We start from the raw sequence: 7,900 nt of genomic DNA, 5'->3' as shown, positions 1-7,900 counted from the left end.
GCCTTCCATAAAGAAAGAAGAACACGAAGAACGAGAAGAAGAAGAGTCAAAGAACATAAGACTAGAAAGACTAATTTATTAAGAGACTCGGCTAGTTAAAACCGATCTTTTTATTATTAATCTCTCTCTGCCTCAAGTTCTGGAGACAAGAGTATAAGTGAATTGTCCAATTACATGAGGCACTTAGGTCCTCTATTTATAGAGGTTACAATGAGCTCTAGAAGCATTCCAAACCGTCATTTGTTTCCTAATACAAATAGACTTCTTTCAGAGTCCAACTTCGTCTCCAAAACTGAGAAGGAATTGGCTACAGTGTCGATTCATGCGTCTGGATGCACTATTCATGCATCTCAGACACAAGCAATGCGTCTGGATGCTCGATCCATGCGTCCCAGACGCATTAACCGATTTTGTCTCTTCTGCTCTATCCTTCTATCCTCTTTTGCGGGCTTTGGTCCAAGCAAGGAATCCTTTGGCCTTGGGCTTCCAAATAGGCTTTAAAATAGGTCCAAGTCGCATCTTTAATAGCTCCAATTCCTTGGCCTTCTCCATGATTGTCCACGGGTTTCCCATGTGATCCTTAATGCTCCGAATTGCTCCGTTTTACCCTTTTTTCTCTAATATTCTACAAAACTCTCTTTTTCACCTATACAATCTTAAAACACAACTTATAAACACTATTAGTCCACTAAGATGGCTAAACAATAGGCATAATCGAGGGTTAAATAGCACTTTTTGAGCACTTATCAACTTGATTTTCAGATTTTGATTTTTCGATATTTCGCACAACTTCAAACTTAATTTGCCTCTTCGTTACCAGGCCGATTTTTGCGAATGAGGTATGGAAATGATCAGGAGAGAATTTCCAATCCAATGATCCATAAAATGCTCTAGTCTGACCGTTAGTGAATTATAAGAAGATTGAAAATGCCTCAAAGTGCGTGCATGACGTAAGTTATGCGAACGAATGAAATCTAATTTCATAGATAATGTCAACCCGAATCGTAATACAATTAAACGGTCTAACCAACATAACTAGAGAGTTGAATAATCCAGGATGGAATGAACACCCCACCCCCAAACAAATTTTAGCCACAGAGTTGAGAAAATTTGTTTTAAAAAGTGGGTCTTTTAAAGTCAGATTCCCGAGACTTCTTAACTTACTATGTGTGTGATTTTAAAATATATTTTTTTTATTTTTTATGAATAAAATTTAATATAAGAAAACAAGAAAGCATTAAATGCATAATTCACACTATAGAGGGACATGACTCAAAAACCGAGAAAACATGCAAGAATGGAAAACGTGAATTATGTTAAACGTAGACTTAGGATCCAGTACTTACAGCCACACACTCCATAGGGAGGGCCCGGTTACCTTAATGGTGCACTTACCAATATATGGAAATGAAAGAAAGTACACCAATGAAAAAGGTCAGTCATCATAGACAGGATCCTGTAAAAGGACTTCCTCTACATCAGGGGACAATAGCTCGTGAAAATGTTTCAACTGTTGGCCATTTACTTGAAAGGTACTGTTGTCCTTGGGATTTACCAAGGTGATTGCCCCGTAAGGTGTGACTTCAGTAACCAGAAAAAGACCAGTCCAACAGGTTTTTAATTTCCCTAGAAAAATATATAGACGGGAATTGTAAAGTAAGACCTTTTGACCTACCACAAACTCTTTGCACAAAATTTGCTTATCATGAACATGTTTCATGTTAGCTTTATAATCCTTTGTGAGGTCATAAGAATCGCTACGGATTTCTTCAAGCTCATTCAATTGCAACTTGCGCTTGACACCCGCCTCATCAAAATTGAAGTTAAGGCTTTTTATAGCCCACATAGCACAATACTCCAATTCAACGGGAAAATGACAAGATTTCCCAAATACAAGTCTAAAGGGAGACATACCAATAGGAGTTTTGAAAGCAGTCCTATATGCCCATAAGGCATCAGAGAGACGCTTTGACCAGTCTTTCCTATCAGGATTTACAGTTGTTTCTAAGATCTTTTTGATTTCCTATTAGAAACTTCTACTTGTCCGCTAGTTTGTGGATGATACGGAGTTGCTATCTTATGTGTAACTCCATATTTCTTCACAAGAGATGCAACAACTCTGTTGCAAAAATGTGTTCTACCATCACTAATGATGGCCTTGGGAATGCCAAATCGATAGAAAATATGCTATTTAACAAAAAACACAACTGTCTTATGGTCATTACTACGGCAAGCCATGACCTCTATCCATTTAGACACGTAATCCACGACAACTAGAATATAGATGAAGCCGTGGGAAACTGGAAAGGGACCCATAAAATCAATGTCCCATACGTCAAAAATTTATACCACCATGATTGGATTCAATGGCATCATATTACGCTTTATGATTCACCCAAGTTGTTGACAACGAATGCACGCCTTGCAATGCACTTGGGCATCTTTAAAGAGAGTAGGCCAATAAAACCCACATTGTAGAATTTTAGCAGCTATTTTTATACCACTGAAATGACCACCACACTCTTTTTCATGGCAGAATGACAGAACCTCATTATATTCCCACTGGGGAATACAACAACGAATAATCTGATCCGTACAATACTTAAAAAGGTAGGGCTCTTCCCAGTAGTATAGCTTAACTCTGGCCAAGAACTTTTTACGTTCATTTCTTGACCAATCATAAGGAATAACATCAGCCGCTAAATAATTCACGATGTTAGCATACCATGGTGTAGAAAAAATAGCATACAAATACTCATCAGGAAAAAAGTCGGGTATGGACTCCGAATCACTATCATCGTCGTTTGTCAGTCTAGATAAGTGGTCGGCAACTACATTTTCGACCCCTCTTTTGTCCTTTATTTCTAAGGTGAACTCTCGCAGGAGGAGAATCCATCAGATTAATCTCTGCTTAGCATTCTTCTTTGCGAGAAGGTACCTAAGGGCTGCATGGTCGGTGTAAACTAGGGTCTTAGAACCAACCAAATAAGGACGAAACTTATCTAAAGCATAAGCGATGACTAAGAATTCTTTTTCAGTAGTTGTATAATTCCTTTGAGCATCGTTTAGAGTTTTACTAGCATAATAAATAACAATGGATTTATTATCAAGTTTCGTCCCAAGAGCGGCACCTAACCGCATAATCACTAGCGTCACACATGAGTTCAAAAGGTTTAGACCAATCGGGAGGTTGTATAATGGGTGCAGAAGTTAAGGCGGCTTTTAAAGTTTCAAAAGCCTATTTACAGTTAAAATTAAAATCAAAGATGGCATCCTTTAAAAGAATATTAGTTAGCGGCCTAGCTATTTTCGAAAAATCTTTGATAAAGCGCCTATAAAAACCTGCATGGCATAGAAGGCTCTAATATCACGGACACTCCGTGGTATAGGTAGATTTGCTATCTTATCTAGTTTGGCCTTATCAACTTCTATGCCATCACTAGATACAATGTGACCTAGTATTATGCCTTTTTTTTTACCATTAAATGACATTTTTCCCAATTTAAAACTAGACTCTTCTCTTCACACCGTGTCAAAACCTTAGATAGGTTAGACAGGCAGTCAGTGAAAGAGTCTCTATAGATAGAAAAATCATCCATAAATACTTCCATGAAATGCTCTACCATGTCACTAAATATATGAAGCATACACTGCTGGAAGGTACCAGGAGCATTGCAAAGGCCAAAAGGCATTCGTTTATAGGCATATGTTCCAAAAGGACATGTAAAGGTAGTCTTTTCTTGGTCATCAATATCAATAATAATTTGGAAATAGCCAGAGTAGCCATGCAAAAAACAGTAAAAAGCATGACTAGCTAGACGTTCTAGCATCTGATCTATAAAGGGTAATGGAAAATGATCCTTTCGTGTCATGGCATTTAAACGTCTGTAATCAATACAGATCCTCCATTTTATAGGACCATGTGTGGCAACATATTCACCCTTGGCATTACGTACCATTGTAATCCTTGATTTTTTTGGAACTACATGAATGGGACTGACCCATTCGCTATCAGAGATTGGGTATATGATACCCGCATCAAGTAGCTGTAAGACTTCTTCCCTGACCACTTCTTTCATGGCCAGGTTCAAACGACGCTGAGGTTCGCGATAATTCTTTGCGTTATCCTCCAAATGGATACGGTGAGTGCACACATTAGGGTCAATTCCCTTAATATCGGCTAGGGACCAACCAATCGCAGAACGATGTTCCTTAATCACCCTGATTAAACGTGTCTCTTCCTCCTTAGATAATAGAGAAGATATAATTACCGGATGGCTACCATCCGGATCAAGTTGAATATATTTTAACTCAGGAGGAAGAGGTTTAAGTACTGGGGTGGTTGGTATGTCGATAAAAGCTTCTGGGGTGTCCTCATCTTGAGTAATGAATACTTGCTTAGGCAGCAGGTCTTCAAACTCTATATATGGAGCAACCGAAGGTTCTACGATTTGTGTAGACTCGAAGATGGTGTTGACTTCTTGTACGTAGGAGTCATCGACAAAATCTGAACTTCCAAAAGAAATGAATTTATGCATATGGCTTTCTGGAAACGTGTTATTAAAGTAATCTTACGCTAAGCTCTTGATCATGCTAATATCTCCATCTATAGATGAATCTAGTAACTGTTTCATCATTTTAAAAACATTTACCTCAACCGAAAGATGGCCAAAAGACAAGGACATCGAACCATTTCGGCAGTTTATAAGCGCGTTGGCAGTTGCCAAAAATGGACGCCCTAAGATGATCGGAACAAAGTCATTAACGACTTCTGTATCGAGGATAACAAAATCAGCAGGATAGTAAAAATCCTAGACCTTAACTAGCACGTTTTCAACCACACCCTTAGGATACTTAATAGACCTATCCGCAAATTGCAACGTCATTTGAGTAGGTTGCATCTCTTGTAGACCTATTTGTTTGTATAAATAATACGGGAGTAAGTTGACACTTTCCCCAGGTCTAATAAAGCGGTGGTCGTGTGAGAATCTCCTAAAGTGAATTGTATAGTAGGACGACCAGGGTCCTTGTACTTCACAATTCCATTATGTTCTGTTAAAGTTGGAAATTGTTCAGTTAGAAAGGCATCTTTAGGAATATTTGTCCTACACCTAGTAGTGCACAACTCCTTAAGAAACTTAGCGTGGTGAGGTAATTTTTTAATTGCTTCGAGAAAGGATAGGTTAATCGTTAGATTCTTGAATACTTCCCTAATCTCGTCAAAGTTTGTATCTCTGTTTAACATAGCTAATTTCTGGGGAAACGGTGGTGTCTCTCTATGCTTAACGTATGGTTCAACTGGATGTCTAGCCTTTGCTTTTTGTTTCTTAGGTTGTGGTTTAACTGGTACCTCTACAGGGGTAGGCTCTTAAGTTTCCATTTCGGTATCTAGTTCAATCTCCTGTGTAGGGACTATTTGTGGGGTAACTATAGGCATAGTTACATTGTTGTCAACCACTCTACTAGAACAGAAAGTGGTGATGGCATTTAGCTCACCTACGTTTACATTTTCCGTACTAGTATTACCGTTCCCCTCAAAGGCTGTGTTTGGTGTTTTAGGATTAGGTATCGCTTGTCCTGGAAACACACCTTTGGGTTATACTTTCTCTTGAGCTAGCTACTGTAAGGAAAGTTAGATGGCTTGCAAAATTTGTTGTTGAGATTGCATAGAGGTATTGAAACGATCCGGTTGTGGAAGAGTGTTAGCTATAGGTTGTGTGACAAGAACTATGTCACGTTGATTATTTATGGGTGGGTTGTGATAGTTATTATTATTAACCGGAACGATACCTCGATTTGCATTATAATTATTATTGTTAGAATTATGATAATTACCCTGACCTTGTGCTTGACCTTGTCGTGGTTGCGCTTGGTTGTTATAATTATTATAATTACCTTGACCTTGTCCTTGTCGTGGTGGAGGTTGGTTATAATTGTTTGATTGCCTAACATTTTGATTATTACATCTTCGAGTTGTTACTTGTCGATTATTTCTCCAACTGAAGTTGGGGTGTTGTCTCCAAGGGGCGTTAGGAATAGGATAACTATTAATTGAGCAAACGTTATCTTGTTGTAATGTTTGTTGTTCTTAAACGAAAGGACAATAGGAGTCGGGGTGCTCTGGACTCAAATAGAAATTACATGGGTTGGAGTTGACATTCATGACGGGGATAGGTTTTTGTTGGACAGAAATAGCCTCTACCTTTTTAGTTAGAGATTCGATTAAATTTTTAAGTTCTGGATCAGGTTTCATCTCAAACATACCAGCGGCTTTAGCTGTTGTAGAAGAGCTAGCGGAACGGGAGATATCATCACTACCCCCCCATTATTATTCTGCTTAGTCTGATCTTCTAAAAATTTATAAGCCTCTGAGGCTCCATTACTTAACAAACTACCCCCATTCATTATGTCAAGGACTTCTTTATGGTGGTGTAGAAGTCCTTTGAAAAAGGCACGAACTAACATGTCTTTCGCGAGGTTATGGTGTGGACACTCTATAAGTAGGTCAGTGAAATGATTCCAAGCCTCTGAAAATGATTCATGAGGATTCTGTCGAAAGAAATGAACTTGGAAAGCATTTCATCGGTCTTCAGTGGTGGGTAAAAATGTTCCATAAACAGTTGAACAAGTTTAGCCCACGAGTCCATCGAATTAGGCGATTGGGAAGTTAACCAAGACGCTGCCTTATCAGCTAAGGTGAAGGGAAATACCCTCAGTTTAATTTGTTCAGCACCAACTGAAGGATGGTGGAAAGTAGTAAGGACTAGGTCAATCCTACGCATGTGCTGATAAGGTTTTTCATGGTCTAACCCATGAAAAACGGGTAACAAATTAAATATATTGGGGGGGATTTGGAAATCCTCGACTGGGTCTGATAGAATGATGCAAGATTTCGGGCTATCGCTCAAGGCTTTGTAAAAGTCTGAGAGAGGAGACTCTCTTTCTTCAGCCATAATCTCAGGTGTGGTGTGTGGTGTGCTAGCTAGAGGTGAAGTGAGTGGTATACTAGAAAGGTGTGTTTGTTGACGTTGTCGGTTAATTATATTAGGTGTTTTTCTTCGGCTTGACCTTAATCTCATGCAAGGCTAAGACCAATCTTAATGCAAAACAACAACACTCCAAACAATCCTGATATGCTAGTATGAACCTCTAACAGAAGATGCGAGGTGTGGAAGAAAAGAGTACCTGAAAGCCTCCTTTCTTCGCGTTTATGAATAACGTCTTGTGTACGCGTGCTCAGTGTATACAACAAGTTAGAACACTGAAAACTTTGAAGAAATGGAAGTTTGAAACAAACCTGTGGAAATCGGGCAGTTTCAGCAGAGGGCGCGGGTGCGGTCGGAATATGCCTAGGCAGGCGCAGTCGCTTCGAGCAAAAGGTAGGATTCCAGCGTGCAGGCACGGTGGCTCCAAGTTGGCCTTGGTAGGGCAGGTGGCTTCGAGCAAAAGGGTGGGATTCCAGGCGTGTGGGTGCAGGGTGCGCTCTACTTTGGCTTGCCCAGGGCGCAGGTGCGCTCCGAGTAATTTTTCATGGAAACTTGCAAAGCTGAAACAAACAATCACAGTGAGAATCCAAATAAGGGTGGGTGGGTTATGGGACTTTGAAAAACTATCAAGTTTACAGAAAACAATACTAAAGAGTACTAAGATGGCAGCGGTGCCATTTGATAAACATAAAATTTGAATAATTTACCTACGAAATGAACGATGAAACTCAAAACGCAAGTGAAACTAAACTTAATTACGCATTGCTATCAAAGATTTCTATACTCTCAATTCTATCGAAATAGAGTGGAGTAAAAAGTTTGTTCCACTCCTAGTTCTTTAGCATTCAAGTTTTCTACAATTGACTAGTAAATCCAAAGTCTAATGAGAGCAATGGTGGGAATTTATACTACGA

This window comes from Coptis chinensis, chromosome 5, assembly GCF_015680905.1.
Source record: "Coptis chinensis isolate HL-2020 chromosome 5, ASM1568090v1, whole genome shotgun sequence".
In the NCBI taxonomy this organism is placed as follows: domain Eukaryota; kingdom Viridiplantae; phylum Streptophyta; class Magnoliopsida; order Ranunculales; family Ranunculaceae; genus Coptis; species Coptis chinensis.
Note: the sequence above shows the minus strand (reverse complement) of the source record.